General features: G+C 38.7%; 1 protein-coding gene across 3 annotated transcripts in view; it reads left to right on the top strand.

Annotated features, from left to right (window-relative positions):
• The window catches only part of Numa1 (nuclear mitotic apparatus protein 1), an 80,123-nt gene that overhangs the window by 14,970 nt on the left and 49,399 nt on the right, over positions 1–15,754 (top strand). The window contains exon 1 of one of the 3 annotated variants that reach the window (XM_046441830.2): positions 2,352–2,584. The exons of the other annotated variants lie outside the window; for them this stretch is intronic. The gene's annotated coding sequence lies outside the window, so the exon portion shown is untranslated. Of the gene's footprint in view, positions 1–2,351; positions 2,585–15,754 lie in introns of those variants that run through there. 3 annotated transcript variants of the gene reach the window in all.

Here is a 15,754-nt window from a genome sequence, read left to right as displayed (position 1 = left end):
ATACAATACTTTGGATTTCTGAAATCTTCCCAAAGGTAACTCCTATAACACTTTTTTTTTCTATTCAGCATCCATTGAGGGATCATGCACTACATGTACTTATGATTTTGTCATTTCTTTAGCCTGGCTTTAACCTTGAACAGTTGTGTGTGTGTGTGTGTGTGTGTGTGTGAGAGAGAGAGAGAGAGAGAGAGAGCGCTTGCACACGCTTGTTGGGGTGGGGGTGGGGGTAGACTGGGGATTGAACCAAGGGGCTTTCTACCACTGAGCCACATCCTCAGTCCTTTTTATTTTTAATTTTGAGACAGCTTCTCACTAAATTGTGGAGACTTTGTGCGATCCTCCATCATCAGCCTCCGTCTCCGGTCACTAGGATTACAGGTGTGTGCCATTGTGCCTGCCTGGTGAAAGCAGTTCTTTATTCTCTTTCTTTTTCTTTTTTTTTTTAAAGAGAGAGAGAGAGAGACAGAGAGAGGAATTTTTTTTAATATTTATTTTTTAGTTATCGGTGGACACATCTTTGTTTGTATGTGGTGCTGAGGATTGAACCCGGGCTGCACGCATGCCAGGCGAGCGCGCTACCGCTTGAGCCACATCCCCAGCCCTTTATTCTCTTTCTTTTCTTTTTTGCAATACTGTAGATTGAACAGGGATTACTATTGAGCTGTACCTAAAACTGTTAATTTTTTTTTTGAAAAGGTGTCTCATTAAGTTGGCCTTGAACTTGTGATCCTCCTGCCTCAGCCTCAAGATTATAGGTGTGCCTCACAGCACCACTGCCCCCAGTTTCTATTTCTTTCATTCTTTTTTTTTCTTTTTTGTGGTACTGAGAATTGAATCCAGAGCCTTGTGCATCACGTGCTAAGCAAATGTTTTATCACAGAGTTCCAGCTCCAGCCTCTTTAATCTCACTCTTCTTCTTCTTCTTTTTTTTTTTTTTTGGTACCAGGAAATGAACCCATGGGTGCTTAGCCACTGACCCACATCCCAGCCCTTTTTATTTTTTATTTTGAGACAGGGTCTCGCTAAGTTGCTTAGGGCCTCATTAAGTTGCAGAGGCTATCTTTGAACTTGCATTCCTCCTGCCTCAGCCTCCTGAGTCACTGGGATTACAGGCGTGTGCCACCAGATTTGGCTTATTTTACCTTGTATTCTTTTTTGTCTTTCATAGTACTGATTTTTAAAAAAATTTTTGTTGTTGTTGATTGACCCAGTGCCTCACACATGCTAACACTCCACCAACCCCAGCCCCATAGTATTGATGTTTTTAAAATGTTCAGATTAGTTGTTTTTCGGAATGTCTCTTAATTTGGATTTGTGTGATTGTTTTTTTCTTGATTAAAGTTAAACATTTTTGGTTGGGGATTATGTAAGTTTATCATTAGTCTGATTAGTGAAGCTAAAACTAAAATACACAGCAGCAGAATCCACTTTTGCAAGGCAGTATATAATTTAGCACTTGATTGTGCTGGCTCATTTGGAAATCCTATAGGAATCAAGAGAAGAGGAAATTTAGTAGGATTTGGAATAACCAGGAAGGCTTTGGCTGGAAGACAGAATCTGAGACACTTGTGAATGGTTAGTTAGATAAGCTGTGATATGGGCCTCTCATCCACTATTTAGGTTGTATCTCATGAAAAATGAATTTGAGACCTCTGTCTTTTGTGGTGTTTGTACTGCTGGGAAGCCTAGTGGTACAGAATGCTTGATTTCTTCAGACAGGTCTAAAAACTGTGTTTTGCTAGCTGCCTAACTATAGGGAAGTTTCCTCACTTGCAAGATAAAAAGACTTAACTATTTAAAAGGTTATTGTGGTGTTCACAGTGAAGTATTACATTAATATTTCAATTAAAATATTTGAATGCCTTGAGGAGGGCACAGTGTTCCCTAGTTCTTCCACATGTCCTACTGGAACATTCATTTCTGTGACCAGCCTGACCCCTGAAGGTGTGTGAGTTTGCTACTCCTGGTGGCATGAGAATGAGACAGGTCTTGGCTCATGCACAGAAGTGGGAAGACTGGCTTGATTAGTTCCCAGTCTACTCATGGAACAGTGGCAAATAATGGTGAATAAATGACTTATGATCACACAGTGGAGGATTTGGGAAGTTAAACCAAGGTCTGATGTTTTAGGAGAAGAAAACTGTGCAAGGTTTTGGAAACATTCTTGAAAATAAGATTGATGTGGAGCCTCTGGAGGAAGGACCTTTTCTGGTTTAGAGACGGGAATCCTGATAGGGCAGAGCCTCCTCAGTTCTGACCAGTTCAGCCTCCTCAGTTCTGGGGGTGTGGTTTGGCATTCTTGCCACAGGAGGCCAGAATTTCTGCCCCAGTGACTCTTCCTGCTCTGCCACTGACTCATTCCATTGACCTGGCCCACATGGCTTCCCTTCTCCCTGCTGTCTGATCTATACAACACCAGGGTTGTCCAGGATGATGACGCTGAGCTGACCAACAGTGGTGGGAAGGCGGAATGAAGAAGCATTCCTATCGCTTTGCCCCTTTTTTCCTGGGTAGAGACTAATTTGAATCCAGACTGCCTGGGATCACTCTCGCCTGGCCTGCGCAGGCTGTCTGCCAAGAGGTAAGCCAAGATGGTTCCTGCCGTCCCTTTGCTTTTTCATATATCAACTTTTTCCTAAATGGGACCTCTGCTGTTTTATTTTTCCCTGATTAAGGTTCTTCAAAGTAACCTTCTTTCAATCACTTATAGCAAACATGTTATTGTAGAAGGTGTACCAAGATTTTTCCAGTTGTGAGGGGGAGTATCCAGAAGTTTTCACTGACCCCTCTCTGAGGTAGATTGCCAGAATTCTTGTGAGCCAGACACTAACCTTGGGTCACCACAGGGAGGCCCTGGTCTTAAGTCCATTTCTCTGCTACTGTGTTTCAGAACCATTCCTGGTATGCTTTATTGTTCCAAATTATTTCCCCAGGGGAATGGAAGACAAAAGTGAGGAGCTGAAAATAGGAAGCTGTATGGATAAATATGTGATGTTTTTTTTTGGAGCCAGGATATCTGAATTTTCTAGTCCTAGCTCTTGCTACTAATTCGACTAGAAACAAATTGCCTAACCTCAATGGATTGGAGTTTTCTCATATATAAAAATAGACATTTGGATTATATGATCTCTAGATTTTTTTTCAGGGTCAGAATTTATGATTATGTAATGTATGATTGTACTGTACATATCCATTGTAATTGTGGGATAATTACAATGTTTGTAAGTTTGTCCCTCTTAAAGTGTGTTCTCAGCTTTACATTTATTCTGGTGTGCTGCTGATGCTCAGAACACTTTTTTTGACTTCTGAGCCACTCTTTTGAGTATCCTTAGTGGTAACAAATCTTCACTTTTGCTTGGTGGAGTCAGTTATTGCAAATAGCCAGAAGATACTGTGAGCCAAAGAATCAAGCAAAGCAATCCCCCCACCTTTTTTTTTTTTTTTTTTGGTGAAGAATGAGCTGTGACTATAAAAAAAATAAGGCTTAATTTTTTCTGTATTTCACACAGAGTGATATTTAAAGTACTTCCCAAAGAAATAAATGTTTTGTAGCTATTTTGAGCAGTGATAATTTCCTAGAGTAAATTAATGTCTTACTAAGGAGACACTTTTTTTTTTTTTTGGTACTGGGGATTGAACTCACATTCTGCTGAGCAACCTTTTTTTATATTATTTAAATTTTGACACAGGGTCTCACTAAGTTGCTGAGGCTGGTCTCAAATTTGTGATACTTTAGCTTCTGGAGTCTCTGGGATTATGGGGGTGTGCCACTATGCACAGCTAAGGAGTACTTTGATTATGGTTTTCATCTGGTTTAGTAAGATGGGAATTGTTTGCTAAATAGGAGTCACTTTCCTTTATACTCATGGTGCATACTCTTGCTTCTAGGTCAAGGTGACCAGATAGTAAAGAAAAATTAGCCTTTCTCTTGGTAATCCTCTCAAATCACAAATATGTTGAGAGTTGAAAAGGGGTTTGGAACATTTGCTATAGGAAATTGCAGCTGAGGAGCCACTGCAGTTCCATCTTCTTGGCAGCTGATGCTTACTAGTCCCCAGAGTCAGCCAGGATGAACCCCAGGTGGTGTGGTTGAAGCAAATGATTAGATAGCTCTAGTCTTTTGTAGAAGAAGTGAAGAAATGATGTATTAAGTCACTTCTTTGATTTTTTTTTCTTCTCTTTCTTTTTTTTTTTTTGTCAACAGTTGTAGATTTGAACAAGGGTTGGGGGCAGGCTGGAGGTCTGGAGTGTGGGGTCAAACAGAGGAGCTGTTAAGGTAACCACACTCAAATTAGGTGATTTATAGTACCCAGGAATCTATTCCTGTAAATGGTGGTCTTGTTGATAACACATTAATAAAATGAGGTTTTAGGCATCCTGGTCAAAAGATTCTGTCACTAGATCCCCAGTGCCAAACCATCAAAAAAACATTGTCACTATATGAGTATTTGCAATTCCTTTTCTTATTGTAGTCCTGGTTTGCCTCATTTGTGTGTTGAAAAGGTTAAGAGATGTTAGATCTGAAAATCAGGTAGGCCTAAGAAGATTCAAGGTGGGGAACTTTTTGTGTGAAGCTGCTTGACTACTGTGGGTAGGAGTGGAATTTCCTTTTACCCCTAAATTATAGTGACTCCTTGCAACTTGCAGTCAACAGTCACAGCTGGGTGATCAAACATGAAGTAGCTGTTTAATGAGAAGCAGGCACTGGGAGCTTTCTCCTGAAAAACAATCACAGGACATGCTCGTGCCCGAGAAGTCATTCCTTGGGAGGACCTATTGTTTAAAGGAGGTGGGGGGTGACTTTCATCAAAATGGACAGTATGTATATTGTGATTTGGAGGATTGAATTACTTTCTTCCCTGCTGTTGTTAATTTCAAGCTTTTCTTTAAAAGGAATTCTCTGAATGGTGCAGTGGGATTCATTTAGAGGAAAAAGCCCCATGTAACCACAATTAGAAGTTAAGTGCCCAAGAGCAGAGCCAGTTGCTGGAGAGACAAAGTGACCCAATCAGTTGCTTTTCAATCATTAGATCCTACAGGTGATCCCAAGAGAGAATAGGCTGCTTAGTGAGCTCACGAAGCACTAGTGTAGAAGATGAGGGCTCTTAACTGGGGAGGACTTAACCTGTAGAATCCACGCCTCTTAATCTCCCTATTTCACTTCCCCTCGGTGCCCTTTAGTTTTAATTAGGATTGTGTATACACAGTCCAGTTTGCCAATCCCCTTAAAGTGGCAGGTCCATGACATTTTCTGCCTGTTACTCATGCTAAGTATATGACTTGAAATTAGAGGGACTCTTATTTGATCAGTTGCCTTTACTGGCTGCCTCACTGAAAGAATTTACTGGATAAGGGCATGCTGGCTATCATTCAGTTGGGCAACATTGTTTGTTTATTTATTTATTTATTTATTATAGTTTTATTTTATTTTATGTGGTGCTGAGGATCGAACCCAGGACAACATTATTTAATACCCATTTTGTGCAAATGTGGCAAGTAGAGCCAAATAAGATGGTTTCTACTCACTAGGAGCATTGACCCACATGGGAATGAAATAAAGTGTGTAGAGGAACAAGCAGTATGGGAACATATAAAGGACAGAACAGTTGTGAGAAGGGACATGAGAGAAAGCATTTGAGCCAGGTTATAAAGATGAATAGTAGTCCAACAAGTTTAGAAGACAGGACATTTCAGGAAGGTCACACTGTGGGCAAAGACACAGAGCATAAAAAGTGCCTGGCATGTTTGGAAAAAATGTGCCTGATATAGATAATATTTTAAAATGAGCTGAAAATGAGGATGAAAGGGAAGTTGGCATGCTGGATCTTGAAAAACCTTGAGTGTCTTGCTCTACCACTGAGTTATACCCCCAGCCCAACAACATTTCTTGAGTATTTCCCCATGTCTTTAAAATTATGTAACACATTTTCCCAGGTGCAATGGTACATACCTGCAATCCTAGCAACTTGGGAGGCTGAGGCAGGAGAATCACAGATCACACATTCAAGGCTAGCTTCAGCAACTTAGATCCTCTAGATTGTCAGCAACTTAATTAAACCCTGCCTCCAGTACCCAACAAACACATTTTTTAAAAAAAATTTTAGTTGTATATGGACTCAGTGCCTTTATTTGTTTTAATGTGGTGCTAGGATCAAACCCAGTGCCTCACACTTGCAAGGCAAGTGCTCTCCCCACTGAGCTACAACTCCAGCCCCACAAATACACATTTTTAATAACTGCATAATATTTTGTCATGTGGCTGTATCCTAATTTTTTTAAAATTATAGATGCTTTTTTCATTTATTTTTTTTCTTGCCTATACTTTTTAAAAATTATTATTAAATATTTAAAATGGACAGAAAAGTGTAGAGGATAATACAAGAGAAATTTAAGTACTCATCACCCAGCATTTCGACATAGGAACTTTAGGGTTGTATTTTTTTGATTGTTTTAATAAGAAAAGAAACACTTCAAATTCTCCCATCCTATATCCTCCTTTTCTTCCCATTGCTAAATATTTCCCTGAATTTGATATTTATGAGGCCCATGCATGTTGTTATACATATTGAATGTGTCCACAACATAATATGCTATATAAATGTCATATAATGACCTTTTACTGTACATATGTAATTTTCTTAGCCTATTTTGACACAAGTAGTTTAAGTTTATTTTAGCTACTCTGTAGTAACGTGATCTGTGAATCTACCAAAGTGTATTTATTCATTTCCTGTCAACAGATGTTAAGGTTATTTTCTATTTCTTTGTCTTCAAATAATACTGCAGAGAAGATTTCTGATCATTCTCCTTATGAATATATAAATTTTTTTTTTTATTGACATTGTGCAACAATCAGCACTGTTCTCCTGTCCTGGTAACCATTTTTTTTTTATTGTCTTCTTCTTCTTCTTCTTTTTTTTTTTTTTTGGTACTGGGGATTGAACTCAGGGGTACTCAACCACTGAGCCACATCCCCAGCCTTATTTTGTATTTTACTTAGAGACAGGGTCTCACAGAGTTGCTTCCTGCCTCTCTTTTGCTGAGTTTTGAACTCATCATCCTCCTTCTCAGACTCCCTCAAAAAATAAAAATAAAAAGGGCTGGAGATGTAACTTAGTAGTAAAATGCCCCTGGGTTCAATCCCCAGTACCAAATATATATATCTGTATATATTATATTGTGGGTTGGGAAATAGCTCTGTTGGTAGAATGCTTGTGTGTGTGTGTGTGTGTGTGTATAATATATATAAAATATTAAATAAACATATATAGGGCATTTTAATATTTATATATAGATATTTTACAGTGTTGTATAACTATTTTCAAAACTTCTTCATCACCCCAAACAGAAACTCTGTAACCATTAACAAATCTACTTTCTGTCTCTAAGAGTTTGCCCACCTCATAAGTGAGATTATACTGTATTTATCCATTTCAGGCGAGTGAGGTGGTATGGCTATAATCTTAGCTACTTCTTACCTGAAGCAGGAGAATCACAACTTTGAGGCCAGCCTGGGCTACTTAGACCTTCTTTCAAAATAAAAAGTGTTGTGGATGTAGCGCTATAGTGGAGTGCTGGCCTATAATATTCAAAACCCTGCGTTCAATTCCAAGTAAAACATAGATGCACATACACAAATGCAAATTTATCCTTTAATGTCTGGCTTATTTAATTTAATGTTTGAATATGAACATTTTAAGAGTTCTTGATAGGTATCCAGAGAACCAGTAGTAGTGCTTGCTTATGCTTGCTTTGTAAGAGAAAATGCACTGTTATTTCTTTAATCACTAATTTTTTATTTGAAATACTAGATTAAGTTCACTTTCCTGAAGAGTATGATGGCTTCTTTGCCATTTTTTAAAACTTTTACTTATTTATTATTTTTTAGTTGTAGGTGGACATAATACCTTTATTTTATTTATTTATATGTGGTGCTGAGGATTGAACCCAGGGCCTCAGAGATGCTAGGTGAGTGTTCTACCACTGAGCCACAACCCCAGTCCCATTCTTTATATATATATATAATTTCAGTTGTAGTTGGATACAATACCTATATTTTATTTATTTATTTTTATGTGGTGCTGAGGATTGAACCCAGGGCCCTACATGTGCAAGGCAAGTGCTCTACCACTGAGCCACAACCCCAGCCCATCTTATATAAAATCCAAATTTGAGAGAGGATGTTAAGAGAAATTAAAGGGGTCACTGATATATGAAGCCCTGTTAGCTAAAATGATCTTTGGAAATAAAAGGAAAAGAGACAAGTCACCTTCAGTGTCCCCATTTGTGAAATATAGATGATGACACCTTCCTTGTCAGCTCTTTGAGAGCTGAACAGCCTAAAATTCCCAGGAGAATGGACTTCTTACCTTTGTGGTCAGAATCTTCAGAAGGTGAGGATGGAGAGGGAAGAATCAGCCTGTCTTTCCCACAAGGGAGGGGCAGGGGCATGTCAAGCTAGAAATTTTCAGCTGCTTCCTAGTGAAAGCAAGGAGAGAGCTGTGTTGGGTTAGGATATGTTGGGAGGTTTACAGCAGATGTAGCAGGGCTTGATTTGGTTTCATATTATTGTGGTGTGTGGGTGGGAGCCACATAGCTTGTCAAAGTCACTGAAGGACAATAGGAACCAGCCAGATCTGTTTCCCATTAGTTGAAATTAAAGAAACAAAGGAAGATGAAGAGTAGTGGATAGGAAACCCTTTGGAGTAGTGTTGCAGCCTCATAGTAGAGGTATGTCTTTTGACTTTATTTGTGTTTTTGAGCTCTTTCTTTCAATATTATGTATCAGACCTATACTGCATATAAATTCATTTTAAAATAAGCCACTTTGTAACATAAGCCCACTGTAGTCAATTGGCCATTGAAAAGCTTTTCTTTAGATGTTAAATGTGGGTTGTTATTATTTAGACCCAAGAAATAAATGTTTTAAGCCTTTGCAGACCATATGATCACAACTCCTAACCTCTGCCATCAGAAAATGAAAGTAGCTATAGACAATAGGTCAATGAGTGGGGGTGGCTATTTTGGTAAAACTTGATTTACAAAACATGGGCTGTTGGTGTAAAAGCCATAGTTTGCTGACAGTAAGTAGTGGGAAGTATACTTGACAGAGTCAGAGGCCTAACTTTGCTAACTTTGTTAAAAATACTTAGCTTCGGGCTGGGGATGTGGCTCAAGCGGTAGCGCGCTCGCCTGGCATGTGTGCGGCCCGGGTTCAATCCTCAGCACCACATACAAACAAAGATGTTGTGTCCGCCGAAAACTAAAAAATAAATATTAAAAAAAAAATTCTCTCTCTCTCTCTCTCTCTCTCTCTCTTTAAAAAATAAAAAAAAAATAAAAGCTTAGACGTCCACAGAATTAAAAAAAAAAACAAAAAAACTTAGCCTTGATGCCTACTACTTATTGACTATGTCACCTTAACCTCTCTGAGCCCTCCTGTTTAAAATCAAAATGGCAATACCTTTATAAGAAATAAGAATGGGGGCTGGGGCTGTAGCTCAGTGGCAGAGCGCTTGCCTCACATGTGTGAGCAACTGGGTTCGATTCTCAGTACCACACATATAAGTAAAATAAATAAATAAATAAAAGGTCCATTGACAAGTAAAAAATATATTTAAAAAAGAAATAAGAATGATTAGCTACTTGGAATGCTGAGCCAAGTTGAAGACTAGCCTTAGCAAGACCTGGTCTCAAAAGAAAAAGGGCTGGGGGTGTAGTCAGTGGTAGAGCATCCCTGGGGTCAATCCTCAGTACTGGGGGAGATGGACAGGATAAGAATGAGTAGATGTTTTAACTATCTGGAAATAAGGAAAATGTAAATTAAAACAATAATGTATTTTTTATATCTTTTATATCAATAAAATTTAAAAAAACTGCCTATAATTGTAGAAAGAGGAATTTTTATGCTTTTTTGTTGAAACTAAAACTGCTACACCTTTTTGAGTGGTTGTTTATAGTTGCAGTGTACAAACTTTTTGACCCATCATCTCCACTTTTTGTAAATATCCTAGAGAAATACTAGCTTATGTGTAAAAAGAGGTGGGTATTCCAGTATTATCAATGCAGCATGCTTTGTCGTGACAAAACACTGTGAACAAACTAAATGGGAGAAAAGCAAAATGGGAGAATAAAATTGGGGTTCATCCTAACTATGGAATTTTTCTCAAGGTTTTAAGAATGGGGAATCCAACACATATATTTGTTGTGTGTATGTATACATAAATATATGTGTGTGTGTGTGTGTACACACACGTTACAATTACACTATAATGAAAAGATTAAATTTTTAAATTAAAAGGGCAATTTGTAGAACAATTAATTATATAGCTTGAAGATAGGCACATAAAGCAAAGACGTGTGTGTATATGTGCAGACGTGCTTAGGAAAAGTCTGAAAGTTCTTGTACTGGGGCTATTGAACTCAGGGACACTTGACCACTGAGCCACATCCCCAGTCCTTTTTTGTATTTTTATTTAGAGACAGGGTCTCACTGAGTTGCTTAGCAACTTTTTGCTGAGGCTGGCTTTGAACTCACAATCCTCCTGCCTCAGCCTCCCAAGCCAGGCGTGTGCCACTGCACCCGGCTCTGAAAGGTTATACAAGAAACTTGCAACAGTGGTCACATCTGAGGAGGGAATGTATTAGTGAATGTGGTTTAAGGTTTGGTGAATGGGTAATTTTGCGTTCTACTCTATATACTTGTGTATTATACTCTTTCACAGCAATAATGTATTCTTCCTCTGTCTCAATAGTTTAGGTAGTTGGTGGGCTTGTCTGCACTTCCCAGGGACAGGAATGACAAAGTAGGATTAATTCCCCAAGCCAGTTCTGCCCACATCAGTTGAGTTGGAAGGAGCTGCTGAGACCAGAACAGGGAGTACACGTGAGGTGGGAGAAGATAGCCTGTGCAGGTGGCTGGGATATGTAGCCAAGCAGGCCAGTTCCAATCTACCACCAGTAACTGTCATCTTATATTTTGACACCCTCCAAATTAATTTGTCTTTCGTTATCACACTGGACCCTGAGGATAATTCTCTGGGCAAGGAAAGCAGGGATGATGATAGAAAAGGGAGCAATCAGAACACAGGACAACAAGGAAAGTGTGTAGAAATAGTTTTATTTAAAAAGAAATATAGGCTAGGGATAAATCAGTTGGTAGATTGCTTGCCTCCCATGCACAAGGCCCTGGATTCAATCCCTAGCACCAATCAATCAATCAATTAATCAATAAATGGAAATATATACAAGAGTATTCATTGTTTGAAATGGTAGCAGATTGAAGAAAGCTCTTTTGCTAAGTATGGTGGCACATACCTCTAGTCTCAGGAGACTGAGGAAAGAGAATCACCTGAGGCCAGTGTGAGCAATGAAGTGAGACCCTGGCTTGAAAAAAAAAGAAGATAGCCACGTCCATCAATAGGGCAGTATGGGAACACATTATGGCATTTCCTTTATAGCAGTTTTTTTTTTTGTGTGTGTGTGTGTGTGGTGCTGGGAATTGAACCCAGGGCCTTGTGTATGCGAGGCAAGCACTGTACCAACTGAGCTATATCCCCAGCCCTACAGCATCTTTTTAAAAGTATGAGTTAGGATTTTATTTATTGATGCCTAAAGAAATGTTGATAAATTATTATTATTATTATTATTATTATTATTATTTTTATTATTAATTTCTTTAGTTATAGGTGGACACAATGTCTTTATTTTACTTTATGTTGTGCTGAGGATTGAACCCAGTGCCTCACGCATGCTAGGTGAGCGCTCTACCTCTGAGCCATAGCCCCAGCCCTAAATGTTGATAAATTATTAGGGGAGATAAACAAGTTGTAGAACAATGTATTCTAAAAATAAAAATAAAAATCCCTCTCTGATGTATTTATACTTATGTTTTCGGGGGACATGGAAAAATGTTACCATTTCTCACCTTGTTGGAGGACTTGGAGAGGAATGGAAAAGGGCTGGGAGTTTAACTTTTTCTTTTGTCTGACTTGTATTGCCTCATTGGTTTTGGAGAATAAGGAAAACAAACTTGTGTAAGCAAGAAAGGAAGTTTTCTAAACACCTTTTTATCTTAATTGATTTTTAATAGGTGACTTATTCTTTAGTGAGTTAATGAAGTAAGGCATTATGAAAGTAAAAATAGAATTACTATGCAAGGACTTCTGGTAGAGAAGCACTGTCATTGTCATTCTCAGCTTTCTGATGTGTGAACTTTAATAAGGTTTTCTAACAATTGTTAAGTGAGGACCTTTGTCTCTCCTTATCTCTGAAACAGAATTTGTATAGGAGATACATTGTACAAGCCTCTGAGCCCACACCTATTGAGATTACCTATTGAAATGACAACATTGTATTTATTTATTTGAACATACTATTCTGTTTTACTTTCTAACACTGAATTTGGATGTATTTTGTAACTGGTGAAGCTTTCAATTGCCATGGCTTTTTTTCCCCCCAATTTTTATTATCTCTGAAATTGAGATACCTTAGCATTAATTATGTAGGACAGTTTGACTTTCTGATGCCCTTTTATTTTTGGCTTCCATTGCTTCCAGTCTCATCAGATTTAGTCACATTACCAAGATGTTCTGGATGGGGAGAAGTAGATACGTATATTATTTCAGTATGGAAGGATTTTGTGCATCCTCACTTAACTGGTAGCTGTCTGATTTATATCTATTTGAAAAATTAGGTAAATAAATATATGTATAGCCTTGATGCATACAACTTAAGACGCCTGAGCTCTTCTACTCTCTATTTTAAATTTACTTGGTATTTTCTTGTTTGACTTTATTTTATTTTTTGAGTTACTGGGGATTGAATTCTGGGCTTCATGCATGCTAGGCAAGCACTCTACCACTGAGCTTACATCTCTAGTCCTTTTAAAATATTTTGTTTTGAGGGGCTCTTTAAGTTACCTAGACTGGGCCTTGAACTTGCAGTCTTCCAGCCTTTCTGGTAGCTGGGATTACAGGCATGTACCACCATGCCCACTATTGGTGTTTGGGGTTTTTTTTGGAGGTACTGAAGATTGGACCCAGGAGTGCTTTACCACTGAAGTACATCCCCAGCACACTCGCTCGCCCTCTATCTGTCTGTCTGTCTGTCTGTCTATCGGTTCCAGAGATTGAACTCAGGGGCACTCAACCACTGAGCCACATCCCCAGCCCTATTTTGTATTTTATTTAGACACAGGGTCTCACTAAGTTGCTCAGGGCCTCACTAAATTGCTGAGGCTGGTGTTGAACTTGCGATCCTCCTGCCTCAGCCTCCTGAGCTGCTGGGATTATAGGCATGCACCACTGCACCTGGCTTTTTTTATTTTTGTTTTTTTAATTTTGAGGCAGGGTCTTACTAAGTTGCTGAAGTTGACCTTGAATTTGAGATCCTCCTGCCTTAGCCTCCCAAGTTGATAGGATTACGACCATTCACTACCATGCCCAGCCTGCCTGGTGCTTGCTTGTTTATCTATCTATCTGTCTATCTATCTATCTATTTATTAATTATAGGTGGACACAATATCTTTATTTTATTTTCATGCAGTGCTGAGGATGGAACCTCATGCATGCTGGGCCAGCACTCTACCTCTGAGCCACAACCCCAGCCCCTGCCTTGTGTTTTTAAGAAATTAAAGTGTATCATAAATACAGAAAAGTACACAGAGTATATAGCTTAGTGGCTTTTCTAAAAGTGAATACACCTGTGTAACTAGTGCCTGCTTCAAGAAACAGAACATTACCAGTATACCACTAGCCCCTTTTTAGTCGCCATGCCCATCGAGTTTTCTTTTTAAATGCACTGAAAGTGTACATAGTTTGTACATAGATGGTTTGTAAGTGGGTGGCTCAAGGTTTCTTGCATGAGTCTACTTGAAAGAGCTCCAGGTTAGAAGCCAGAGAAGATAAGAGTTGCATCACAGCCCTGTTGCTTTTTAGTTATGTGACCTTAGGCAAGGTACTTAACTTTTCTAAACTTTTTCCTCTTTAGCAAAGTGTAAATAATAATGTCTACTGTACAGAGCTGTAATACCCTTTGTCAGTTATAAGGAGCCATTCACAAATGCTAGTTGTTTGGGTGAGGACCATTGAATCCCAAGCAGGAGGAGATGTAGACCTGAAGTAAGAAGGTAAAATGAAGTCTAGTCTTTTAACCCCCTGTACTGTCTCATTTTTATTGACATTGGTGTGGCTGCTGGCTTCCTCTTAAACAAACAAACAAAACCTTCCCAAATGGAAATAAGGGGAAGGATCAGAAAGGAATTCCTAGAGTTCTGGAAATTTTCCTGAAGTCTCCCACTTCCTCTCTTAATGCTGGCACCCCCTGGAGCTATGGGAGGCAGAAGCCTCGGTAGAAGATTAGCAAATTTCAATCGCAAATGAACATATCAGCCTTTAATGGCCTAATAAACAAGTGTGATCCTACCATAGACTCTCTTCTGGTTATATTTGTGCTGTTCCAAATGGGACCTAAATCTGTGTCTCCAGCCCTGAAATCATATTTTTCACTAATTACTGATAATTTCTAACTGTATATCCCAGTAGATGTTCCATGTCTTAAGACTTAACTCTCAGAACTGCCTGACATTATAACATAATGGTTTGATTTATGAGTGAGACAGACTTTAGTTTTGAGGTGTTTTTTTTTTTTTTTTCAGTGCTAGGGCTTGAACCCATCCATGGTCCAGGGCCGTGTGCATGCTAGGCAATCATTCTACCAATGAACTATACCCTCACCCCTTTTTATTTATTTATTTTTTTTAATTTTGAATCGGAGTCTGGCTAAGTTGCCCAGGCTGGCCTTGAACTTTGAAGTCCTTGTGCCTCAGCCTCCCAAGTGGCTAGAATTACTTTTTATAATTGGTGAAGCTTTGAATTGCCATTGGCTATTTTTTTTCATGTTTTTATTATCTCTGAAATTGAGATACCTTAGCATTAATGATATAGGATAGTTGACTTTTCAATGTCCCCCCTTTTTTTTCTCCATTAGCTAAGCATGCCACTGCATCCAGCTATCACTCCTTTTTAGTTATCACAGTTTACTTCACACACATCTCTTCTTGCTTGAAACAAACAGTTGTTTTAGACTGTATTCTACAAAAGCTTTATAGGATTGTAGAACTGATTCAAGAGCCATGTGGAAGCCGTGAGAACAGGGCTTTATATCCTTCAAACCACTTACTTTTTTTTTTTTTCTATTTCTAAAACCTACTTTTATCTGTATTGTGGGATTCCATATGAAGATTTCATTTAAAGGGGAGTCACTTTTAAAATAGTTTGAAACCTTTTATTCATTTAAGAAATACTTACCAAGCACTAAACTGTTCCTGGCATCATGCTGAGTTGTAAGAGTTTAGTGATGACCACACATTGTATGATTTCATGGAACTTAGGGTAGTGGAGGAAGAGAATTTAATCAAACACAAGTGTAATTAGAAACTGTGACTGATATGGAGGAAAGGAATATGGTGCTACAAGAATGTACAATAGGGTCTTGACCTACTCTAGGGTGTTAGGGATTGTTTAGATGAAATATTTGAACTGAGTTATAAAGGATAATTTGGAGTTAACTTGATGAAGAGGTAGGAAAAGAAAGCTTCAAGTTGCCAGCACAGTTGTGTGCACCTGTAATCCCAGGGACTTGAAGGCTAAGCAGGGCATCCAAGTTTGGGGTCCCTGGGTTCAATCCCCTGTCAAAAAAAAAAAAGTTTCCATAGTCCGAGCATTATCACATTATCAATACTAGACCATAT

Source organism: Marmota monax, unplaced genomic scaffold (assembly GCF_021218885.2).
Source record: "Marmota monax isolate L192 unplaced genomic scaffold, Marmota_monax_Labrador192_F-V1.1 WCK01_AAM20220418_F8-fsc00068, whole genome shotgun sequence".
Classification (NCBI taxonomy): domain Eukaryota; kingdom Metazoa; phylum Chordata; class Mammalia; order Rodentia; family Sciuridae; genus Marmota; species Marmota monax.
This window is presented reverse-complemented; position numbering and strand designations above follow the sequence as displayed.